A 19225-nucleotide genomic window follows, 5' to 3' on the forward strand; every position below is an offset into this window, starting at 1 on the left:
ACACACACAATATAGCCGCAAACTGTCAGCAGCTGCTGCTCATTACCCCTTGCAGTCACCTTCCACTGTCAGTCCCACAATTAATATGTAGCTCAGAAAAATATAAATTTCACTCATCTTCGGTCTGTGGATCCACACACACTGCACATTCCTCTTCACACACAGGCCCAACAGGGAGATGGAACATGATAGCTATCCTCTGATTCTTCTTAAAGGACCATTATCGCAAAACAATTTGAAAATTTAAAATGCATGTAAATACATAAATAAAAAGCACGTTTCTCCCAGAGTAAAATGAGCTATAAATTACTTTTCTACTATGTTGCTGTCACTTACAGTTAGTAGCAGAAATCTGACAGAACTGACAGGATTTGGACCATTAGTCCATATCCTCATAGGGATTCTCAGCATGGCCTTTATAAAGACGCTCCCTGAAAAGGATTTTTTTATTTGGGAGAAACGTACTTCTTATTTGTATGTGTTGACATATATTTTAAATTTACAACTTTCGCAATAGTGGTCCCTTTAAAGGACAACTGGAGAGAGAGGTATATTGAGGCTGCCATGTTTATTTCCTTTTTAAGCAATACGCATGCTGGGTGGGGGTGATACAGGCTGCCTATTAGTGGCATATTGTAAATGCATGCTGGGTGGGGGTGACACAGGCTGCCTATTAGTGGCATATTGTAAATGCATGCTGGATGGGGGTGACACAGGCTGCCTATTAGTGGCATATTGTGTGTGCGCATGCTGGGTGGGGGTGACACAGGCTGCCTATTAGTGGCATATTGTGTGTGCGCATGCTGGGTGGGGCTGACACAGGTTGCCTATTAGTGGCATATTGTGTGTGCGCATGCTGGGTGGGGCTGACACAGGTTGCCTATTAGTGGCATATTGTGTGTGCGCATGCTGGGTGGGGGTGACACAGGCTGCCTATTAGTGGCATATTGTAAATGCATGCTGGATGGGGGTGACACAGGCTGCCTATTAGTGGCATATTGTGTGTGCGCATGCTGGGTGGGGGTGACACAGGCTGCCTATTAGTGGCATATTGTGTGTGCGCATGCTGGGTGGGGCTGACACAGGTTGCCTATTAGTGGCATATTGTGTGTGCGCATGCTGGGTGGGGGTGACACAGGCTGCCTATTAGTAGCATATTGTGTGTGCACATGCTGGGTGGGGGTGACACAGGCTGCCTATTAGTGGCATATTGTGTGTGCGCATGCTGGGTGGGGGTGACACAGGCTGCCTATTAGTGGCATATTGTGTGGGTGCAGCTCGGTGGGGCTGACACAGGTTGCCTATTAGTGGCATATTGTGTGTGCGCATGCTGGGTGGGGGTGACACAGGCTGCCTATTAGTGGCATATTGTAAATGCATGCTGGATGGGGGTGACACAGGCTGCCTATTAGTGGCATATTGTGTGTGCGCATGCTGGGTGGGGGTGACACAGGCTGCCTATTAGTGGCATATTGTGTGTGCGCATGCTGGGTGGGGCTGACACAGGTTGCCTATTAGTGGCATATTGTGTGTGCGCATGCTGGGTGGGGGTGACACAGGCTGCCTATTAGTAGCATATTGTGTGTGCACATGCTGGGTGGGGGTGACACAGGCTGCCTATTAGTGGCATATTGTGTGTGCGCATGCTGGGTGGGGGTGACACAGGCTGCCTATTAGTGGCATATTGTGTGGGTGCAGCTCGGTGGGGCTGACACAGGTTGCCTATTAGTGGCATATTGTGTGTGCGCATGCTGGGTGGGGGTGACACAGGCTGCCTATTAGTGGCATATTGTAAATGCATGCTGGGTGGGGGTGACAAAGGCTGCCTATTAGTGGCATATTGTGTGTGCATGCTGGGTGGGGTGACACAGGCTGCCTATTAGTGGCATATTGTGTGTACGCATTCTGGGTGGGGGTGACACAGGTTGCCTATTAGTGGCATATTGTGTGCGCATGCTGGGTGGGCGTGACAAAGGCTGTCTATTAGTGGCATATTGTGTGTGCGCATGCTGGGTGGGGCCCAGGTGCTTCAGACTTTTTTGGAGGTTTGCGGTCCAATGGCTATGAGCACATGGGAAGCCTCACCCTCAAGGCGCAGGAACGGCGACTTGGATTTTGCCTGCGGCCACACTAAGCCGAAAGCGCCCGCTCTCGTCAGATTGTGGAAGCTAAGCGGCTTCAGGCCTGGTTAGTAGCTGTGTGGGAGACTGGCTGTGAACCCCAGGTGCTGCAGGCTTTTTTGGGGGGTTTGCGGTCCAATGCCTATGAGCATGTGGGAAGCCTCACCTTCAAGGCGCAGGAACGGCGCCTTCGATTTCGCCTGCGGCCGCACTAAGCCGAAAGCGCCCGCTCTCGTCAGAGCGTGGAAGCTAAGCGGCTTCAAGCCTGGTTAGTAGCTGTGTGGGAGACCGGCTGTGAACCCCAGGTGCTGCAGGCTTTTTTTTGGGTTTGTGGTCCAATGGCTATGAGCACGTGGGAAGCCTCACCCTCAAGGCGCAGGAACGGCGACTTGGATTTTGCCTGCGGCCACACTAAGCCGAAAGCGCCCGCTCTCGTTAGATCGTGGAAGCTAAGCGGCTTCAGGCCTGGTCAGTAGCTGTGTGGGAGACCGGCTGTGAACCCCAGGTGCTGCAGGCTTTTTTGGGGGTTTGCGGTCCAATGGCTATGAGCACGTGGGAAGCCTCACCTTCAAGGCGCAGGAACAGCGCCTTGTATTGTGCCTGCGGCCACACTAAGCTGAAAGCGCCCGCTCTCGTCAGATCGTGGAAGCTAAGCGGCTTCAGACCTGGTTAGTAGCTGTGTGGGAGACCGGCTGTGAACCCCAGGTGATGCAGGCTTTTTTGGGGGGTTTGCGGTCCAATGGCTATGAGCACGTGGAAAGCCTCACCTTCAAGGAGCAGGAACGGCGCCTTGGATTTCGCCTGCGGCCACACTAAGCTGAAAGTGCCCGATCTCGTCAGAGCGCGGAAGCTAAGCGGCTTCAAGCCTGGTTAGTAGCTGCGTGGGAGACCGGCTGTGAACCGCAGGTGCTGCAGGCTTTTTTTTGGGTTTGTGGTCCAATGGCTATGAGCACGTGGGAAGCCTCACCCTCAAGGCGCAGGAACGGCGACTTGGATTTTACCTGCGGCCACACTAAGCCGAAAGCGCCCGCTCTCGTTAGATCGTGGAAGCTAAGCGGCTTCAGGCCTGGTCAGTAGCTGTGTGGGAGACCGGCTGTGAACCCCAGGTGCTGCAGGCATTTCTTTGGGTTTGCAGTCCAATGGCTATGAGCACGTGGGAAGCCTCACTTTCAAAGCGCTGGAACGGCGCCTTGGATTTCGCCTGTGGCCACACTAAGCCGAAAGCGCCCGCTTTCATCAGATCGCGGAAGCTAAGCGGCTTCAGGCCTGGTTAGTAGCTGCGTTAGTAGCTGCAGGCATTTCTTTGGTTTTGCAGTCCAATAGCTATGAGCACGTGGGAAGCCTCACTTTCAAGGCGCAGGAACGGCGCCTTGGATTACGCCTGCCGCCACACTAAGCCGAATGCGCCCGCTCTCGTCAGATCGCGGAAGCTAAGCGGCTTCAGGCCTGGTTAGTAGCTGCGTGGGAGACCGGCTGTGAACCCCAGGTGCTGCAGGGGTTTTTTTGGGTTTGCGGTCCAATGGCTATGAGCACGTGGGAAGCCTCACCCTCAAGGCGCAGCAACGGCAACTCGGATTTTGCCTGCGGCCACACTAAGCCGAAAGCGCCCGCCCTCGTTAGATCGTGGAAGCTAAGCGTCTTTAGGCCTGGTTAGTAGCTGCGTGGGAGACCGGCTGTGAACCCCAGGTGCTGCAGGCTTTTTTTGGGGGTTTGCGGTCCAATGGCTATGAGCACGTGGGAAGCCTCACCTTCAAGGCGCAGGAACGGCTCCTTGGACTGTGCCACACTAAGCCAAAAGTGCCCGCTCTCGTCAGATTGCGGAAGCTAAGTGGCATCAGGACTGGTTAGTAGCTGCGTGGGAGACCGGCTGTGAACTCCAGGTGCTGCAGGCTTTTTTTTGGAGTTTGCGGTCCAATGGCTATGAGCACGTGGGAAGCCTCACCCCTAAGGCGCAGGAACGGCGCCTTGGATTTTGCCTGCGGCCGCACTAAGCTGAAAGCGCACGCTCTCGTTAGATCGTGGAAGCTAAGTGTCTTCAGGCCTGGTTAGTAGCTGTGTGGGAGACCGGCTTGGAACCCCAGGTGCTGCAGGCATTTCTTTGGGTTTGCAGTCCAATGGCTATGAGCACGTGGGAAGCCTCACTTTCAAAGCGCTGGAACGGCGCCTTGGATTTCGCCTGTGGCCACACTAAGCCGAAAGCGCCCGCTCTTGTCAGATCGCGGAAGCTAAGCGGCTTCAGGCCTGGTTAGTAGCTGCAGGCATTTCTTTGGGTTTGCAGTCCAATGGCTATGAGCACGTGGGAAGCCTCACCTTCAAGGCGCAGGAACGGCTCCTTGGACTGTGCCTGCGGCCACACTAAGCCAAAAGTGCCCGCTCTCGTCAGATTGCGGAAGCTAAGTGGCATCAGGCCTGGTTAGTAGCTGCGTGGGAGACCGGCTGTGAACTCCAGGTGCTGCAGGCTTTTTTTTTGGAGTTTGCGGTCCAATGGCTATGAGCACGTGGGAAGCCTCACCCTTAAGGCGCAGGAACGGCGCCTTGGATTTTTCCTGCAGCCACACTAAGCTGAAAGCGCACGCTCTCGTTAGATCGTGGAAGCTAAGTGTCTTCAGGCCTGGTTAGTAGCTGTGTGGGAGACCGGCTGTGAACCCCAGGTGCTGCAGGCATTTCTTTGGGTTTGCAGTCCAATGGCTATGAGCACGTGGGAAGCCTCACTTTCAAAGCGCTGGAACAGCGCCTTGGATTTCGCCTGTGGCCACACTAAGTCGAAAGTCCCCGCTCTCGTCAGATTGCGGAAGCTAAGCGGCTTCAGGCCTGGTTAGTAGCTGCGTGGGAGACTGGCTGTGAACCCCAGGTGCTGCAGGCTTGTTTTTGGGTTTGCGGTCCAATGGCTATGAGCACGTGGGAAGCCTCACCCTCAAGGCGCAGCAACGGCAACTCGGATTTTGCCTGCGGCCACACTAAGCCGAAAGCGCCCGCCCTCGTTAGATCGTGGAAGCTAAGCGTCTTCAGGCCTGGTTAGTAGCTGCGTGGGAGACCGGCTGTGAACCCCAGGTGCTGCAGGCTTTTTTTGGGGGTTTGCGGTCCAATGGCTATGAGCACGTGGGAAGCCTCACCTTCAAGGCGCAGGAACGGCTCCTTGGACTGTGCCTGCGGCCACACTAAGCCAAAAGTGCCCGCTCTCGTCAGATTGCGGAAGCTAAGTGGCATCAGGCCTGGTTAGTAGCTGCGTGGGAGACCGGCTGTGAACTCCAGGTGCTGCAGGCTTTTTTTTGGAGTTTGCGGTCCAATGGCTATGAGCACGTGGGAAGCCTCACCCTTAAGGCGCAGAAACGGCGCCTTGGATTTTGCCTGCGGCCACACTAAGCCAAAAGCGCCCGCTTTTGTCAGATCGCGGAAGCTAAGTGGTTGCAGGCCTGGTTAGTAGCTGTGTGGGAGACCGGCTGTGAACCCCAGGTGCTGCAGGCTTTTTTTTGAGTTCACGGTCCAATGGCTATGAGCACGTGGGAAGCCTCACCCTCAAGGCGCAGGAACGGCGACATGGATTTTGCCTGTGGCCACACTAAGCTGAAAGCGCACGCTCTCGTTAGATCATGGAAGCTAAGCGTCTTCAGGCCTGGTTAGTAGCTGTGTGGGAGACCAGCTGTGAACCCCAGGTGCTGCAGGCATTTCTTTGGGTTTGCAGTCCAATGGCTATGAGCACGTGGGAAGCCTCACTTTCAAAGCGCTGGAACGGCGCCTTGTATTTCGCCCGTGGCCACACTAAGCCGAAAGCGCCCGCTCTCGTCAGATCGCGGAAGCTAAGTGGCTTCAGGCCTGGTTAGTAGCTGTGTGGGAGACCGGCTGTGAACCCCAGGTGCTGCAGGCTTTTTTTTGGGTTTGCGGTCCAATGGCTATGAGCACGTGGGAAGCCTCACCCAAAAGGCGCAGCAACGGCAACTTGGATTTTGCCTGCGGCTTCAGGCCTGGTTAGTAGCTGTGTGGGAGACCGGCTGTGAACCCCAGGTGCTGCAGGCTTTTTTTTGGGTTTGCGGTCCAATGGCTATGAGCACGTGAGAAGCCTCACCCTCAAGGCGCAGCAACGGCAACTCGGATTTTTCCTGCGGCCACACTAAGCCGAAAGCGCCCGCCCTCGTTAGATCGTGGAAGCTAAGCGTCTTCAGGCCTGGTTAGTAGCTGCGTGGGAGACCGGCTGTGAACCCCAGGTGCTGCAGGCTTTTTTGGGGGGTTTGCGGTCCAATGGCTATGAGCACGTGGGAAGCCTCACCTTCAAGGCGCAGGAACGGCGCCTTGGACTGTGCCTGCGGCCACACTATGCCAAAAGTGCCCGCTCTCGTCAGATTGAGGAAGCTAAGTGGCATCAGGCCTGGTTAGTAGCTGCGTGGGAGACCGGCTGTGAACACCAGGTGCTACAGGCTTTATTTTGGAGTTTGCGGTCCAATGGCTATGAGCACGTGGGAAGCCTCACCTTCAAGGCGCAGGAACGGCGCCTTGAATTTCGCCTGCGGCCACACTAAGCCAAAAGCGCCCGCTTTCGTCAGATCGTGGAAGCTAAGTGGTTTCAGGCCTGGTTAGTAGCTGCGTGGGAGACTGGCTGTGAACCCCAGGTGCTGCAGGTTTTTTTTGGGGTTTGCGGTCCAATGGCTATGAGCACGTGGGAAGCCTCACCTTCAAGGCGCAGGAACAGCGCCTTGGATTTCGCCTGCGGCCACACTAAGCCGAAAGCGCCCGCTCTCGTCAGATCGCGGAAGCTAAGCGGCATCAGGCCTGGTTAGTAGCTGCGTGGGAGACCGGCTGTGAACCCCAGGTGCTGAAGGCTTTTTTTTGGGTTTGCAGTCCAATGGCTATGAGCACGTGGGAAGCCTCACCTTCAAGGCGCAGGAACGGCGCCTTGGATTTCGCCTGCGGCCAAACTAAGCTGAAAGCACCCGCTCTCGTCAGATTGCGGAAGCTAAGCGGCTTCAGGCCTGGTTAGTAGTTGCGTGGGAGACTGGCTGTGAACCCCAGGTGCTGAAGGCGTTTTTTTGGGTTTGCGGTCCAATGGCTATGAGCACGTGGGAAGCCTCACCTTCAAGGCGCAGGAACGGCGCCTTGGATTTCGCCTGCGGCCAAACTAAGCTGAAAGCGCCCGCTCTCGTCAGATCGCGGAAGCTAAGCAGCTTCAGGCCTGGTTAGTAGCTGAGTCGGAGACTGGCTGTGAACCCCAGGTGCTGCAGGCTTTTTTTTGGGTTTGCGGTCCAATGGCTATGAGCACGTGGGAAGCCTCACCTTCAAGGCGCAGGAACGGCGCCTTGGACTGTGCCTGCGGCCACACTAAGCCAAAAGTGCCTGCTCTTGTCAGATTGCGGAAGCTAAGCGGCTTCAGGCCTGGTTAGTAGCTGTGTGGGAGACCGGCTGTGAACCCCAGGTGCTGCAGGCATTTCTTTGGGTTTGCGGTCCAATGGCTATGAGCACGTGGGAAGCCTCACTTTCAAAGCGCTGGAACGGCGCCTTGGATTTCGCCTGTGGCCACACTAAGCCGAAAGCGCCCGCTCTCGTCAGATCGCGGAAGCTAGGCGGCTTCAGGCCTGGTTAGTAGCTGTGTGGGAGATCGGCTGTGAACCCCAGGTGCTGCAGGCTTTTTTTTGGGTTTGCGGTCCAATGGCTATGAGCACGTGGGAAGCCTCACCCAAAAGGCGCAGCAACGGCAACTTGGATTTTGCCTGCGGCTTCAGGCCTGGTTAGTAGCTGTGTGGGAGACCGGCTGTGAACCCCAGGTGCTGCAGGCATTTCTTTGGGTTTGCAGTCCAATGGCTATGAGCACGTGGGAAGCCTCACTTTCAAGGCGCAGGAACGGCGCCTTGGATTTCGCCTGCGGCCACACTAAGCCGAAAGTGCCCGCTCTCGTCAGATCGCGGAAGCCAAGCGGCTTCAGGCCTGGTTAGTAGCTGCGTTGGAGACTGGCTGTGAACCCCAGGTGCTGCAGGCTCTTTTTGGGGGTTTGCGGTCCAATGGCTATGAGCACGTGGGAAGCCTCACTTTCAAGGCGCAGGAACGGCGCCTTGGATTTCGCCTGTGGCCACACTAAGTCGAAAGTGCCCGCTCTCGTCAGATCGCGGAAGCTAAGCGGCTTCAGTCCTGGTTAGTAGCTGTGTGGGAGACCGGCTGTGAACCCCAGGTGCTGCAGGCTTGTTTTTGGGTTTGCGGTCCAATGGCTATGAGCACGTGGGAAGCCTCACCCTCAAGGCGCAGGAACGGCGACTTGGATTTTGCCTGCGGCCACACTAAGCTGAAAGCGCACGCTCTCGTTAGATCGTGGAAGCTAAGCGTCTTCAGGCCTGGTTAGTAGCTGTGTGGGAGACCGGCTGTGAACCCCAGGTGCTGCAGGCATTTCTTTGGGTTTGCAGTCCAATGGCTATGAGCACGTGGGAAGCCTCACTTTCAAAGCGCTGGAACGGCGCCTTGGATTTCGCCTGTGGCCACACTAAGCCGAAAGCGCCCGCTCTCGTCAGACCGCGGAAGCTAAGCGGCTTCAGGCCTGGTTAGTAGCTGCGTTAGTAGCTGCAGGCATTTCTTTGGGTTTGCAGTCCAATGGCTATGAGCACGTGGGAAGCCTCACTTTCAAGGCGCAGGAACGGCGCCTTGGATTTCGCCTGCGGCTACACTAAGCCGAAAGCGCCCGCTCTCGTCAGATCGCGGAAGCTAAGAGGCTTCAGTCCTGGTTAGTAGCTGTGTGGGAGACCGGCTGTGAACCCCAGGTGCTGCAGGCTTGTTTTTGGGTTTGCGGTCCAATGGCTATGAGCACGTGGGAAGCCTCACCCTCAAGGCGCAGCAACGGCAACTTGGATTTTGCCTGCGGCTTCAGGCCTGGTTAGTAGCTGTGTGGGAGACCGGCTGTGAACCCCAGGTGCTGCAGGCATTTCTTTGGGTTTACAGTCCAATGGCTATGAGCACGTGGGAAGCCTCACTTTCAAGGCGCAGGAACGGCACCTTGGATTTTGCCTGCGGCCACACTAAGCCAAAAGCGCCCGCTTTCATCAGATCGCGGAAGCTAAGTGGTTTCAGGCCTGGTTAGTAGCTGTGTGGGAGACCGGCTGTGAACCCCAGGTGCTGCAGGGTTTTCTTTGGGTTTGCGGTCCAATGGCTATGAGCACGTGGGAAGCCTCACCTTCAAGGCGCAGGAACAGCGCCTTGAATTTCGCCTGCGGCCACACTAAGCCGAAAGCGCCCGATCTCGTCAGATCGCAGAAGCTAAGCGGCTTCAGGCCTGATTAGTAGCTGCGTGGGAGAGTGGCTGTGAACCCCAGGTGCTGCAGGCTTTTTTGGGGGGTTTGCGGTCCAATGGCTATGAGCACATGGGAAGCCTCACCTTCAAGGCGCAGGAACGGCGCCTTGGACTGTGCCTGCGGCCACACTAAGCCAAAAGTGCCCGCTCTAGTCAGATTGCGGAAGCTAAGTGGCATCAGGCCTGGTAAGTAGCTGCGTGGGAGACCGGCTGTGAACCCCAGGTGCTGAAGGCTTTTTTTGGGGTTTGCGGTCCAATGGCTATGAGCACGTGGGAAGCCTCACTTTCAAGGCGCAGGAACGGCGCCTTGGATTTCGCCTGTGGCCACACTAAGTCGAAAGTGCCCGCTCTCGTCAGATCGCGGAAGCTAAGTGGCATCAGGCCTGGTTAGTAGCTGTGTGGGAGACCGGCTGTGAACCCCAGGTGCTGTAGGCTGATTTTTGGGTTTGCGGTCCAATGGCTATGAGCACGTGGGAAGCCTCACCCTCAAGGCGCAGCAACGGCAACTTGGATTTTGCCTGCGGCTTCAAGCCTGGTTAGTAGCTGTGTGGGAGACCGGCTGTGAACCCCAGGTGCTGCAGGCATTTCTTTGGGTTTGCAGTCCAATGGCTATGAGCACGTGGGAAGCCTCACTTTCAAGGCGCAGGAACGGCGCCTTGGATTTCGCCTGCGGCCACACTAAGCCAAAAGCGCCTGCTTTCATCAGATCGCGGAAGCTAAGTGGTTTCAGGCCTGGTTAGTAGCTGCGTGGGAGACCGGCTGTGAACCCCAGGTGCTGCAGGCTTGTTTTTGGGTTTGCGGTCCAATGGCTATGAGCACGTGGGAAGCCTCACCCTCAAGGCGAAGGAACGGCGACTTGGATTTTGCCTGCGGCCACACTAAGCTGAAAGCGCACGCTCTCGTTAGATCGTGGAAGCTAAGCGTCTTCAGGCCTGGTTAGTAGCTGTGTGGGAGACTGGCTGTGAACCCCAGGTGCTGCAGGCATTTCTTTGGGTTTGCAGTCCAATGGCTATGAGCACGTCGGAAGCCTCACTTTCAAAGCGCTGGAACGGCGCCTTGGAATTCGCCTGTGGCCACACTAAGCCGAAAGCGCCCGCTCTCGTCAGATCGCGGAAGCTAAGCGGCTTCAGGCCTGGTTAGTAGCTGCGTGGGAGACCGGCTGTGAACCCCAGGTGCTGCAGGCTTTTTTTTGGGTTTGCGGTCCAATGGCTATGAGCACGTGGGAAGCCTCACCCAAAAGGCGCAGCAACGGCAACTTGGATTTTGCCTGCGGCTTCAGGCCTGGTTAGTAGCTGTGTGGGAGACTGGCTGTGAACCCCAGGTGCTGCAGGCATTTCTTTGGGTTTGCAGTCCAATGGCTATGAGCACGTGGGAAGCCTCACTTTCAAGGCGCAGGAACGGCGCCTTGGATTTCGCCTGCGGCCACACTAAGCTGAAAGCGCCCGCTATCGTCAGATCGCGGAAGCTAAGTGGTTTCAGGCCTGGTTAGTAGCTGCGTGGGAGACCGGCTGTGAACCCCAGGTGCTGCAGGCTTTTTTTGGGGTTTGCGGTCCAATGGCTATGAGCACGTGGGAAGCCTCACCTTCAAGGCGCAGGAACAGCGCCTTGAATTTCGCCTGCGGCCACACTAAGCCGGAAGCGCCCGCTCTCGTCAGATCGCGGAAGCTAAGCGGCTTCAGGCCTGATTAGTAGCTGCGTGGGAGAGTGGCTGTGAACCCCAGGTGCTGCAGGCTTTTTTGGGGGGTTTGCGGTCCAATGGCTATGAGCACGTGGGAAGCCTCACCTTCAAGGCGCAGGAACGGCGCCTTGGACTGTGCCTGCGGCCACACTAAGCCGAAAGTGCCCGCTCTCGGCAGATTGCGGAAGCTAAGTGGCATCAGGCCTGGTTAGTAGCTGCGTGGGAGACTGGCTGTGAACCCCAGGTGCTGAAGGCTTTTTTTGGGGTTTGCGGTCCAATGGCTATGAGCACGTGGGAAGCCTCACCTTCAAGGCGCAGGAACAGCGCCTTGAATTTCGCCTGCGGCCACACTAAGCCGAAAGCGCCCGATCTCGTCAGATCGCAGAAGCTAAGCGGCTTCAGGCCTGATTAATAGCTGTGTGGGAGAGTGGCTGTGAACCCCAGGTGCTGCAGGCTTTTTTGGGGGGTTTGCGGTCCAATGGCTATGAGCACGTGGGAAGCCTCACCTTCAAGGCGCAGGAACGGCGCCTTGGACTGTGCCTGCGGCCACACTAAGCCAAAAGTGCCCGCTCTAGTCAGATTGCGGAAGCTAAGTGGCATCAGGCCTGGTAAGTAGCTGCGTGGGAGACCGGCTGTGAACCCCAGGTGCTGAAGGCTTTTTTGGGGGTTTGCGGTCCAATGGCTATGAGCACGTGGGAAGCCTCACTTTCAAGGCGCAGGAACGGCGCCTTGGATTTCGCCTGTGGCCACACTAAGTCGAAAGTGCCCGCTCTCGTCAGATTGCGGAAGCTAAGTGGCATCAGGCCTGGTTAGTAGCTGCGTGGGAGACCGGCTGTAAACCCCAGGTGCTGTAGGCTGTTTTTTGGGTTTGCGGTCCAATGGCTATGAGCACGTGGGAAGCCTCACCCTCAAGGCGCAGCAACGGCAACTTGGATTTTGCCTGCGGCTTCAAGCCTGGTTAGTAGCTGTGTGGGAGACCGGCTGTGAACCCCAGGTGCTGCAGGCATTTCTTTGGGTTTGCAGTCCAATGGCTATGAGCACGTGGGAAGCCTCACTTTCAAGGCGCAGGAACGGCGCCTTGGATTTCGCCTGCGGCCACACTAAGCCGAAAGCGCCCGCTCTCGTCAGATTGCAGAAGCTAAGCGGCTTCAGGCCTGGTTAGTAGCTGTGTGGGAGACCGGCTGTGAACCCCAGGTGCTGCAGGCTTGTTTTTGGGTTTGCGGTCCAATGGCTATGAGCACGTGGGAAGCCTCACCCTCAAGGCGAAGGAACGGCAACTTGGATTTTGCCTGCGGCCACACTAAGCTGAAAGCGCACGCTCTCGTTAGATCGTGGAAGCTAAGCGTTTTCAGGCCTGGTTAGTAGCTGTGTGGGAGACTGGCTGTGAACCCCAGGTGCTGCAGGCATTTCTTTGGGTTTGCAGTCCAATGGCTATGAGCACGTCGGAAGCCTCACTTTCAAAGCGCTGGAACGGCGCCTTGGATTTCGCCTGTGGCCACACTAAGCCGAAAGCGCCCGCTCTCGTCAGATCGCGGAAGCTAAGCGGCTTCAGGCCTGGTTAGTAGCTGTGTGGGAGACTGGCTGTGAACCCCAGGTGCTGCAGGCTTTTTTTTGGGTTTGCGGTCCAATGGCTATGAGCACGTGGGAAGCCTCACCCAAAAGGCGCAGCAACGGCAACTTGGATTTTGCCTGCGGCTTCAGGCCTGGTTAGTAGCTGTGTGGGAGACCGGCTGTGAACCCCAGGTGCTGCAGGCATTTCTTTGGGTTTGCAGTCCAATGGCTATGAGCACGTGGGAAGCCTCACTTTCAAGGCACAGGAACGGCGCCTTGGATTTCGCCTGCGGCCACACTAAGCCGAAAGTGCCCGCTCTCGTCAGATCGCGGAAGCCAAGCGGCTTCAGGACTGATTAGTAGCTGCGTTGGAGACTGGCTGTGAACCCCAGGTGCTGCAGGCTTTTTTGGGGGGTTTGCGGTCCAATGGCTATGAGCACGTGGGAAGCCTCACTTTCAAGGCGCAGGAACGGCGCCTTGGATTTTGCCTGTGGCCACACTAAGTCGAAAGTGCCCGCTCTCGTCAGATCGCGGAAGCTAAGCGGCTTCAGGCCTGGTTAGTAGCTGTGTGGGAGACCGGCTGTGAACCCCAGGTGCTGCAGGCATTTCTTTGGGTTTGCAGTCCAATGGCTATGAGCACGTGGGAAGCCTCACTTTCAAAGCGCTGGAACGGCGCCTTGGATTTCGCCTGTGGCCACACTAAGTCGAAAGCGCCCGCTCTCGTCAGATCGCGGAAGCTAAGCGGCTTCAGGCCTGGTTAGTAGCTGCGTGGGAGACCGGCTGTGAACCCCAGGTGCTGCAGGCTTTTTTTTGGGTTTGCGGTCCAATGGCTATGAGCACGTGGGAAGCCTCACCTTCAAGGTGCAGGAACAGCGCCTTGAATTTCGCCTGCGGCCACACTAAGCCGGAAGCGCCCGCTCTCGTCAGATCGCGGAAGCTAAGCGGCTTCAGGCCTGATTAGTAGCTGCGTGGGAGAGTGGCTGTGAACCCCAGGTGCTGCAGGCTTTTTTGGGGGGTTTGCGGTCCAATGGCTATGAGCACGTGGGAAGCCTCACCTTCAAGGCGCAGGAACGGCGCCTTGGACTGTGCCTGCGGCCACACTAAGCCGAAAGTGCCCGCTCTCGGCAGATTGCGGAAGCTAAGTGGCATCAGGCCTGGTTAGTAGCTGCGTGGGAGACTGGCTGTGAACCCCAGGTGCTGAAGGCTTTTTTTGGGGTTTGCGGTCCAATGGCTATGAGCACGTGGGAAGCCTCACCTTCAAGGCGCAGGAACAGCGCCTTGAATTTCGCCTGCGGCCACACTAAGCCGAAAGCGCCCGATCTCGTCAGATCGCAGAAGCTAAGCGGCTTCAGGCCTGATTAATAGCTGCGTGGGAGAGTGGCTGTGAACCCCAGGTGCTGCAGGCTTTTTTGGGGGGTTTGCGGTCCAATGGCTATGAGCACGTGGGAAGCCTCACCTTCAAGGCGCAGGAACGGCGCCTTGGACTGTGCCTGCGGCCACACTAAGCCAAAAGTGCCCGCTCTAGTCAGATTGCGGAAGCTAAGTGGCATCAGGCCTGGTAAGTAGCTGCGTGGGAGACCGGCTGTGAACCCCAGGTGCTGAAGGCTTTTTTTGGGGTTTGCGGTCCAATGGCTATGAGCACGTGGGAAGCCTCACTTTCAAGGCGCAGGAACGGCGCCTTGGATTTCGCCTGTGGCCACACTAAGTCGAAAGTGCCCGCTCTCGTCAGATCGCGGAAGCTAAGTGGCATCAGGCCTGGTTAGTAGCTGCGTGGGAGACCGGCTGTATACCCCAGGTGCTGTAGGCTGTTTTTTGGGTTTGCGGTCCAATGGCTATGAGCACGTGGGAAGCCTCACCCTCAAGGCGCAGCAACGGCAACTTGGATTTTGCCTGCGGCTTCAAGCCTGGTTAGTAGCTGTGTGGGAGACCGGCTGTGAACCCCAGGTGCTGCAGGCATTTCTTTGGGTTTGCAGTCCAATGGCTATGAGCACGTGGGAAGCCTCACTTTCAAGGCGCAGGAACGGCGCCTTGGATTTCGCCTGCGGCCACACTAAGCCGAAAGCGCCCGCTCTCGTCAGATTGCAGAAGCTAAGCGGCTTCAGGCCTGGTTAGTAGCTGTGTGGGAGACCGGCTGTGAACCCCGGGTGCTGCAGGCTTGTTTTTGGGTTTGCGGTCCAATGGCTATGAGCACGTGGGAAGCCTCACCCTCAAGGCGAAGGAACGGCAACTTGGATTTTGCCTGCGGCCACACTAAGCTGAAAGCGCACGCTCTCGTTAGATCGTGGAAGCTAAGCGTTTTCAGGCCTGGTTAGTAGCTGTGTGGGAGACTGGCTGTGAACCCCAGGTGCTGCAGGCATTTCTTTGGGTTTGCAGTCCAATGGCTATGAGCACGTCGGAAGCCTCACTTTCAAAGCGCTGGAACGGCGCCTTGGATTTCGCCTGTGGCCACACTAAGCCGAAAGCGCCCGCTCTCGTCAGATCGCGGAAGCTAAGCGGCTTCAGGCCTGGTTAGTAGCTGCGTGGGAGACCGGCTGTGAACCCCAGGTGCTGCAGGCTTTTTTTGGGTTTGCGGTCCAATGGCTATGAGCACGTGGGAAGCCTCACCCAAAAGGCGCAGCAACGGCAACTTGGATTTTGCCTGCGGCTTCAGGCCTGGTTAGTAGCTGTGTGGGAGACCGGCTGTGAACCCCAGGTGCTGCAGGCATTTCTTTGGGTTTGCAGTCCAATGGCTATGAGCACGTGGGAAGCCTCACTTTCAAGGCGCAGGAACGGCGCCTTGGATTTCGCCTGCGGCCACACTAAGCCGAAAGTGCCCGCTCTCGTCAGATCGCGGAAGCCAAGCGGCTTCAGGCCTGATTAGTAGCTGCGTTGGAGACTGGCTGTGAACCCCAGGTGCTGCAGGCTTTTTTGGGGGGTTTGCGGTCCAATGGCTATGAGCACGTGGGAAGCCTCACTTTCAAGGCGCAGGAACGGCGCCTTGGATTTTGCCTGTGGCCACACTAAGTCGAAAGTGCCCGCTCTCGTCAGATCGCGAAAGCTAAGCGGCTTCAGGCCTGGTTAGTAGCTGTGTGGGAGACCGGCTGTGAACCCCAGGTGCTGCAGGCTTTTCTTTGGGTTTGCAGTCCAATGGCTATGAGCACGTGGGAAGCCTCACTTTCAAAGCGCTGGAACGGCGCCTTGGATTTCGCCTGTGGCCACACTAAGTCGAAAGCGCCCGCTCTCGTCAGATCGCGGAAGCTAAGCGGCTTCAGGCCTGGTTAGTAGCTGCGTGGGAGACCGGCTGTGAACCCCAGGTGCTGCAGGCTTTTTTTTGGGTTTGCGGTCCAATGGCTATGAGCACGTGGGAAGCCTCACCCTCAAGGCGCAGCAACGGCAACTTGGATTTTGCCTGCGGCTTCAGGCCTGGTTAGTAGCTGTGTGGGAGACCGGCTGTGAACCCCAGGTGCTGCAGGCATTTCTTTGGGTTTGCAGTCCAATGGCTATGAGCACGTGGGAAGCCTCACTTTCAAGGCGCAGGAACGGCGCCTTGGATTTTGCCTGCGGCCACACTAAGCCAAAAGCGCCTGCTTTCATCAGATCGCGGAAGCTAAGTGGTTTCAGGCCTGTTAGTAGCTGCGTGGGAGACCGGCTGTGAACCCCAGGTGCTGCAGGCTTTTTTTGGGGTTTGCGGTCCAATGGCTATGAGCACGTGGGAAGCCTCACCTTCAAGGCGCAGGAACAGCGCCTTGAATATCGCCTGCGGCCACACTAAGCCGAAAGCGCCCGCTCTCGTCAGATCGCGGAAGCTAAGCGGCTTCAGGCCTGATTAGTAGCTGCGTGGGAGAGTGGCTGTGAACCCCAGGTGCTGCAGGCTTTTTTGGGGGGTTTGCGGTCCAATGGCTATGAGCACGTGGGAAGCCTCACCTTCAAGGCGCAGGAACGGCGCCTTGGACTGTGCCTGCGGCCACACTAAGCCGAAAGTGCCCGCTCTCGTCTGATTGCGGAAGCTAAGTGGCATCAGGCCTGGTTAGTAGCTGCGTGGGAGACCGGCTGTGAACCCCAGGTGCTGAAGGCTTTTTTTGGGGTTTGCGGTCCAATGGCTATGAGCACGTGGGAAGCCTCACCTTCAAGGCGCAGGAACGGCGCCTTGGATTTCGCCTGCGGCCAAACTAAGCTGAAAGCGCCTGCTCTTGGCAGATCGCGGAAGCTAAGCGGCTTCAGGCCTGGTTAGTAGCTGCGTGGGAGACTGGCTGTGAACCTCAGGTGCTGCAGGCTTTTTTTGGGGTTTGCGGTCCAATGGCTATGAGCACGTGGGAAGCCTCACCCTCAAGGCGCAGCAACGGCAACTCGGATTTTGCCTGCGGCCACACTAAGCCGAAAGCGCCCGCCCTCGTTAGATCGTGGAAGCTAAGCGTCTTCAGGCCTGGTTAGTAGCTGCGTGGGAGACCGGCTGTGAACCCCAGGTGCTGCAGGCATTTTTGGGGGGTTTGCGGTCCAATGGCTATGAGCACGTGGGAAGCCTCACCTTCAAGGCGCAGGAACGGCGCCGTGGATTTCGCCTGCGGCCAAACTAAGCTGAAAGCGCCCGCTCTCGTCAGATCGCGGAAGCTAAGCGGCTTCAGGCCTGCTTAGTAGCTGCGTGGGAGACCGGCTGTGAACCCCAGGTGCTGCAGGCTTTTTTTTGGGTTTGCGGTCCAATGGCTATGAGCACGTGGGAAGCCTCACCTTCAAGGCGCAGGAACGGGGCCTTGGACTGTTCCTGCGGCCACACTAAGCCAAAAGTGCCCGCTCTCGTCAGATTGCGGAAGCTAAGTGGCATCAGGCCTGGTTAGTAGCTGCGTGGGAGACCGGCTGTGAACCCCAGGTGCTGCAAGCTTTTTTTTGGGTTTGCGGTCCAATGGCCATGAGCACGTGGGAAGCCTCACCTTCAAGGCGCAGGAACGGCGCATTGGATTTCGCCTGCGGCCACACTAAGCCGAAAGCGCCCGCTCTCGTCAGATTGCGGAAGCTAAGCGGCTTCAGGCCTGGTTAGTAGCTGCGTGGGAGACTGGCTGTGAACCCCAGGTGCTGCAGGCATTTTTGGGGGGTTTGCGGTCCAATGGCTATGAGCACGTGGGAAGCCTCACCTTCAAGGCGCAGGAACAGCGCATTGGATTTCGCCTGCGGCCAAACTAAGCTGAAAGCGCCCGCTCTCGTCAGATCGCGGAAGCTAAGCGGCTTCAGGCCTGGTTAGTAGCTGTGTAGGAGACCGGCTGTGAACCCCAGGTGCTGCAGGCTTTTTTTTGGGTTTGCGGTCCAATGGCTATGAGCACGTGGGAAGCCTCACCCTCAAGGCGCAGCAACGGCAACTCAAATTTTGCCTGCGGCCACACTAAGCCGAAAGTGTCCGCCCTCGTTAGATCGTGGAAGCTAAGCGTCTTCAGGCCTGGTTAGTAGCTGCGTGGGAGACCGGCTGTGAACCCCAGGTGCTGCAGGCTTTTTTTGGGGTTTGCGGTCCAATGGCTATGAGCACGTGGGAAGCCTCACCTTCAAGGCGCAGGAACGGCGCCTTGGACTGTGCCTGCGGCCACACTAAGCCAAAAGTGCCCGCTCTCGTCAGATTGCGGGAGCTAAGTGGCATCAGGCCTGTTTAGTAGCTGCGTTGGAGACCGGCTGTGAACCCCAGGTGCTGCAGGCTTTTTTTGGGTTTGCGGTCCAATGGCCATGAGCACGTGGGAAGCCTCACCTTCAAGGCGCAGGAACGGCGCAATGGATTTCGCCTGCGGCCACACTAAGCCGAAAGCGCCCGCTCTCGTCAGATCGCGGAAGCTAAGCGGCTTCAGGCCTGGTTAATAGCTGTGTGGGAGACTGGCTGTGAACCCCAGGTGCTACAGGCTTTTTTTGGGGTTTGCGGTCCAATGGCTATGAGCACGTGGGAAGCCTCACCCTCAAGGCGCAGCAACGGCAACTTGGATTTTGCCTGCGGCTTCAGGCCTGGTTAGTAGCTGTGTGGGAGACCGGCTGTGAACCCCAGGTGCTGCAGGCATTTCTTTGGGTTTGCAGTCCAATGGCTATGAGCACGTGGGAAGCCTCACTTTCAAGGCGCAGGAACGGCGCCTTGGATTTCGCCTGCGGCCACACCAAGCCGAAAGTGCCCGCTCTCATCAGATCGCGGAAGCTAAGCGGCTTCAGGCCTGGTTAGTAGCTGTGTGGGAGACCGGCTGTGAACCCCAGGTGCTGCAGGCTTTTTTTGGGGTTTGCGGTCCAATGGCTATGAGCACGTGGGAAGCCTCACCCTCAAGGCGCAGCAACGGCAACTCGGATTTTTCCTGTGGCCACACTAAGCCGAAAGCGCCCGCCCTCGTTAGATCGTGGAAGCTAAGCGTCTTCAGGCCTGGTTAGTAGCTGCGTGGGAGACCGGCTTTGAACCCCAGGTGCTGCAGGCTTTTTTGGGGGGTTTGTGGTCCAATGGCTATGAGCACGTGGGAAGCCTCACCTTCAAGGCGCAGGAACGGCGCCTTGGACTGTGCCTGCGGCCACACTAAGCCAAAAGTGCCCGCTCTCGTCAGATTGCGGAAGCTAAGTGGCATCAGGCCTGGTTAGTAGCTGCATGGGACACTGGCTGTGAACACCAGGTGCTGCAGGCTTTTTTTTGGG

General features: G+C 57.2%; 2 non-coding genes and 70 pseudogenes across 2 annotated transcripts; all 72 read left to right on the forward strand.

Moving 5' to 3' along the window:
* Positions 1-2117: 2117 nt before the first annotated feature.
* Positions 2118-2236, forward strand: LOC137550917 (5S ribosomal RNA; annotated as a pseudogene).
* An 82-nt stretch (positions 2237-2318) lies between these two features.
* Positions 2319-2437, forward strand: LOC137552339 (5S ribosomal RNA; annotated as a pseudogene).
* Positions 2438-2518: 81 nt separating this feature from the next.
* Positions 2519-2637, forward strand: LOC137548162 (5S ribosomal RNA; annotated as a pseudogene).
* Positions 2638-2718: 81 nt separating this feature from the next.
* Positions 2719-2837, forward strand: LOC137551743 (5S ribosomal RNA; annotated as a pseudogene).
* An 82-nt stretch (positions 2838-2919) lies between these two features.
* On the forward strand, positions 2920-3038 carry LOC137553747 (5S ribosomal RNA; annotated as a pseudogene).
* An 81-nt stretch (positions 3039-3119) lies between these two features.
* Positions 3120-3238, forward strand: LOC137550774 (5S ribosomal RNA; annotated as a pseudogene).
* A 261-nt stretch (positions 3239-3499) lies between these two features.
* Positions 3500-3618, forward strand: LOC137551498 (5S ribosomal RNA; annotated as a pseudogene).
* Positions 3619-3699: 81 nt separating this feature from the next.
* Positions 3700-3818, forward strand: LOC137551469 (5S ribosomal RNA; annotated as a pseudogene).
* Positions 3819-4094: 276 nt separating this feature from the next.
* Positions 4095-4213, forward strand: LOC137554252 (5S ribosomal RNA; annotated as a pseudogene).
* A 249-nt stretch (positions 4214-4462) lies between these two features.
* LOC137551326 (5S ribosomal RNA) lies at positions 4463-4581 on the forward strand (annotated as a pseudogene).
* An 83-nt stretch (positions 4582-4664) lies between these two features.
* LOC137554305 (5S ribosomal RNA) lies at positions 4665-4783 on the forward strand (annotated as a pseudogene).
* An 81-nt stretch (positions 4784-4864) lies between these two features.
* On the forward strand, positions 4865-4983 carry LOC137552492 (5S ribosomal RNA; annotated as a pseudogene).
* An 81-nt stretch (positions 4984-5064) lies between these two features.
* Positions 5065-5183, forward strand: LOC137551949 (5S ribosomal RNA; annotated as a pseudogene).
* An 82-nt stretch (positions 5184-5265) lies between these two features.
* LOC137551327 (5S ribosomal RNA) lies at positions 5266-5384 on the forward strand (annotated as a pseudogene).
* Positions 5385-5466: 82 nt separating this feature from the next.
* LOC137552187 (5S ribosomal RNA) lies at positions 5467-5585 on the forward strand (annotated as a pseudogene).
* An 81-nt stretch (positions 5586-5666) lies between these two features.
* LOC137554226 (5S ribosomal RNA) lies at positions 5667-5785 on the forward strand (annotated as a pseudogene).
* Positions 5786-5866: 81 nt separating this feature from the next.
* LOC137549192 (5S ribosomal RNA) lies at positions 5867-5985 on the forward strand (annotated as a pseudogene).
* A 230-nt stretch (positions 5986-6215) lies between these two features.
* On the forward strand, positions 6216-6334 carry LOC137553054 (5S ribosomal RNA; annotated as a pseudogene).
* Positions 6335-6416: 82 nt separating this feature from the next.
* Positions 6417-6535, forward strand: LOC137553650 (5S ribosomal RNA; annotated as a pseudogene).
* Positions 6536-6617: 82 nt separating this feature from the next.
* On the forward strand, positions 6618-6736 carry LOC137553040 (5S ribosomal RNA; annotated as a pseudogene).
* Positions 6737-6817: 81 nt separating this feature from the next.
* LOC137551177 (5S ribosomal RNA) lies at positions 6818-6936 on the forward strand (annotated as a pseudogene).
* Positions 6937-7017: 81 nt separating this feature from the next.
* On the forward strand, positions 7018-7136 carry LOC137552227 (5S ribosomal RNA; annotated as a pseudogene).
* Positions 7137-7217: 81 nt separating this feature from the next.
* LOC137548240 (5S ribosomal RNA) lies at positions 7218-7336 on the forward strand (annotated as a pseudogene).
* Positions 7337-7417: 81 nt separating this feature from the next.
* LOC137553531 (5S ribosomal RNA) lies at positions 7418-7536 on the forward strand (annotated as a pseudogene).
* Positions 7537-7617: 81 nt separating this feature from the next.
* LOC137550641 (5S ribosomal RNA) lies at positions 7618-7736 on the forward strand (annotated as a pseudogene).
* Positions 7737-7966: 230 nt separating this feature from the next.
* LOC137550750 (5S ribosomal RNA) lies at positions 7967-8085 on the forward strand (annotated as a pseudogene).
* Positions 8086-8167: 82 nt separating this feature from the next.
* Positions 8168-8286, forward strand: LOC137549916 (5S ribosomal RNA; annotated as a pseudogene).
* An 81-nt stretch (positions 8287-8367) lies between these two features.
* On the forward strand, positions 8368-8486 carry LOC137553120 (5S ribosomal RNA; annotated as a pseudogene).
* Positions 8487-8747: 261 nt separating this feature from the next.
* Positions 8748-8866, forward strand: LOC137550755 (5S ribosomal RNA; annotated as a pseudogene).
* Positions 8867-9096: 230 nt separating this feature from the next.
* Positions 9097-9215, forward strand: LOC137549775 (5S ribosomal RNA; annotated as a pseudogene).
* Positions 9216-9296: 81 nt separating this feature from the next.
* Positions 9297-9415, forward strand: LOC137553843 (5S ribosomal RNA; annotated as a pseudogene).
* An 82-nt stretch (positions 9416-9497) lies between these two features.
* On the forward strand, positions 9498-9616 carry LOC137554552 (5S ribosomal RNA; annotated as a pseudogene).
* An 81-nt stretch (positions 9617-9697) lies between these two features.
* LOC137553234 (5S ribosomal RNA) lies at positions 9698-9816 on the forward strand (annotated as a pseudogene).
* A 230-nt stretch (positions 9817-10046) lies between these two features.
* On the forward strand, positions 10047-10165 carry LOC137548936 (5S ribosomal RNA; annotated as a pseudogene).
* Positions 10166-10246: 81 nt separating this feature from the next.
* Positions 10247-10365, forward strand: LOC137553938 (5S ribosomal RNA; annotated as a pseudogene).
* Positions 10366-10446: 81 nt separating this feature from the next.
* On the forward strand, positions 10447-10565 carry LOC137556642 (5S ribosomal RNA). The gene has a single exon (XR_011029283.1). It is a non-coding gene; the product is annotated as a 5S ribosomal RNA (ribosomal RNA).
* A 230-nt stretch (positions 10566-10795) lies between these two features.
* On the forward strand, positions 10796-10914 carry LOC137552205 (5S ribosomal RNA; annotated as a pseudogene).
* Positions 10915-10995: 81 nt separating this feature from the next.
* LOC137550782 (5S ribosomal RNA) lies at positions 10996-11114 on the forward strand (annotated as a pseudogene).
* A 282-nt stretch (positions 11115-11396) lies between these two features.
* Positions 11397-11515, forward strand: LOC137554402 (5S ribosomal RNA; annotated as a pseudogene).
* An 82-nt stretch (positions 11516-11597) lies between these two features.
* Positions 11598-11716, forward strand: LOC137554553 (5S ribosomal RNA; annotated as a pseudogene).
* Positions 11717-11797: 81 nt separating this feature from the next.
* On the forward strand, positions 11798-11916 carry LOC137554341 (5S ribosomal RNA; annotated as a pseudogene).
* Positions 11917-12146: 230 nt separating this feature from the next.
* On the forward strand, positions 12147-12265 carry LOC137549224 (5S ribosomal RNA; annotated as a pseudogene).
* Positions 12266-12346: 81 nt separating this feature from the next.
* LOC137554214 (5S ribosomal RNA) lies at positions 12347-12465 on the forward strand (annotated as a pseudogene).
* Positions 12466-12546: 81 nt separating this feature from the next.
* LOC137558988 (5S ribosomal RNA) lies at positions 12547-12665 on the forward strand (annotated as a pseudogene).
* A 230-nt stretch (positions 12666-12895) lies between these two features.
* On the forward strand, positions 12896-13014 carry LOC137553594 (5S ribosomal RNA; annotated as a pseudogene).
* An 82-nt stretch (positions 13015-13096) lies between these two features.
* Positions 13097-13215, forward strand: LOC137547993 (5S ribosomal RNA; annotated as a pseudogene).
* Positions 13216-13296: 81 nt separating this feature from the next.
* LOC137557690 (5S ribosomal RNA) lies at positions 13297-13415 on the forward strand (annotated as a pseudogene).
* Positions 13416-13496: 81 nt separating this feature from the next.
* LOC137550783 (5S ribosomal RNA) lies at positions 13497-13615 on the forward strand (annotated as a pseudogene).
* A 282-nt stretch (positions 13616-13897) lies between these two features.
* Positions 13898-14016, forward strand: LOC137554409 (5S ribosomal RNA; annotated as a pseudogene).
* Positions 14017-14098: 82 nt separating this feature from the next.
* Positions 14099-14217, forward strand: LOC137554554 (5S ribosomal RNA; annotated as a pseudogene).
* An 81-nt stretch (positions 14218-14298) lies between these two features.
* On the forward strand, positions 14299-14417 carry LOC137554400 (5S ribosomal RNA; annotated as a pseudogene).
* Positions 14418-14647: 230 nt separating this feature from the next.
* Positions 14648-14766, forward strand: LOC137549828 (5S ribosomal RNA; annotated as a pseudogene).
* Positions 14767-14847: 81 nt separating this feature from the next.
* Positions 14848-14966, forward strand: LOC137554215 (5S ribosomal RNA; annotated as a pseudogene).
* Positions 14967-15047: 81 nt separating this feature from the next.
* LOC137556643 (5S ribosomal RNA) lies at positions 15048-15166 on the forward strand. Its single transcript, XR_011029284.1, has one exon. It is a non-coding gene; the product is annotated as a 5S ribosomal RNA (ribosomal RNA).
* A 229-nt stretch (positions 15167-15395) lies between these two features.
* On the forward strand, positions 15396-15514 carry LOC137551277 (5S ribosomal RNA; annotated as a pseudogene).
* An 82-nt stretch (positions 15515-15596) lies between these two features.
* Positions 15597-15715, forward strand: LOC137549473 (5S ribosomal RNA; annotated as a pseudogene).
* Positions 15716-15796: 81 nt separating this feature from the next.
* On the forward strand, positions 15797-15915 carry LOC137557691 (5S ribosomal RNA; annotated as a pseudogene).
* A 230-nt stretch (positions 15916-16145) lies between these two features.
* On the forward strand, positions 16146-16263 carry LOC137552979 (5S ribosomal RNA; annotated as a pseudogene).
* Positions 16264-16344: 81 nt separating this feature from the next.
* On the forward strand, positions 16345-16463 carry LOC137550766 (5S ribosomal RNA; annotated as a pseudogene).
* An 82-nt stretch (positions 16464-16545) lies between these two features.
* On the forward strand, positions 16546-16664 carry LOC137554076 (5S ribosomal RNA; annotated as a pseudogene).
* Positions 16665-16745: 81 nt separating this feature from the next.
* Positions 16746-16864, forward strand: LOC137553838 (5S ribosomal RNA; annotated as a pseudogene).
* Positions 16865-16945: 81 nt separating this feature from the next.
* On the forward strand, positions 16946-17064 carry LOC137552384 (5S ribosomal RNA; annotated as a pseudogene).
* An 82-nt stretch (positions 17065-17146) lies between these two features.
* On the forward strand, positions 17147-17265 carry LOC137547766 (5S ribosomal RNA; annotated as a pseudogene).
* Positions 17266-17346: 81 nt separating this feature from the next.
* On the forward strand, positions 17347-17465 carry LOC137553773 (5S ribosomal RNA; annotated as a pseudogene).
* An 81-nt stretch (positions 17466-17546) lies between these two features.
* Positions 17547-17665, forward strand: LOC137548858 (5S ribosomal RNA; annotated as a pseudogene).
* An 82-nt stretch (positions 17666-17747) lies between these two features.
* LOC137547823 (5S ribosomal RNA) lies at positions 17748-17866 on the forward strand (annotated as a pseudogene).
* Positions 17867-17947: 81 nt separating this feature from the next.
* LOC137553831 (5S ribosomal RNA) lies at positions 17948-18066 on the forward strand (annotated as a pseudogene).
* Positions 18067-18147: 81 nt separating this feature from the next.
* LOC137554497 (5S ribosomal RNA) lies at positions 18148-18266 on the forward strand (annotated as a pseudogene).
* Positions 18267-18346: 80 nt separating this feature from the next.
* Positions 18347-18465, forward strand: LOC137551351 (5S ribosomal RNA; annotated as a pseudogene).
* Positions 18466-18695: 230 nt separating this feature from the next.
* Positions 18696-18814, forward strand: LOC137558250 (5S ribosomal RNA; annotated as a pseudogene).
* Positions 18815-18895: 81 nt separating this feature from the next.
* LOC137554099 (5S ribosomal RNA) lies at positions 18896-19014 on the forward strand (annotated as a pseudogene).
* Positions 19015-19096: 82 nt separating this feature from the next.
* LOC137553307 (5S ribosomal RNA) lies at positions 19097-19215 on the forward strand (annotated as a pseudogene).
* Positions 19216-19225: the final 10 nt, after the last annotated feature.

Source organism: Hyperolius riggenbachi, chromosome 2 (assembly GCF_040937935.1).
Source record: "Hyperolius riggenbachi isolate aHypRig1 chromosome 2, aHypRig1.pri, whole genome shotgun sequence".
NCBI lineage: Eukaryota > Metazoa > Chordata > Amphibia > Anura > Hyperoliidae > Hyperolius > Hyperolius riggenbachi.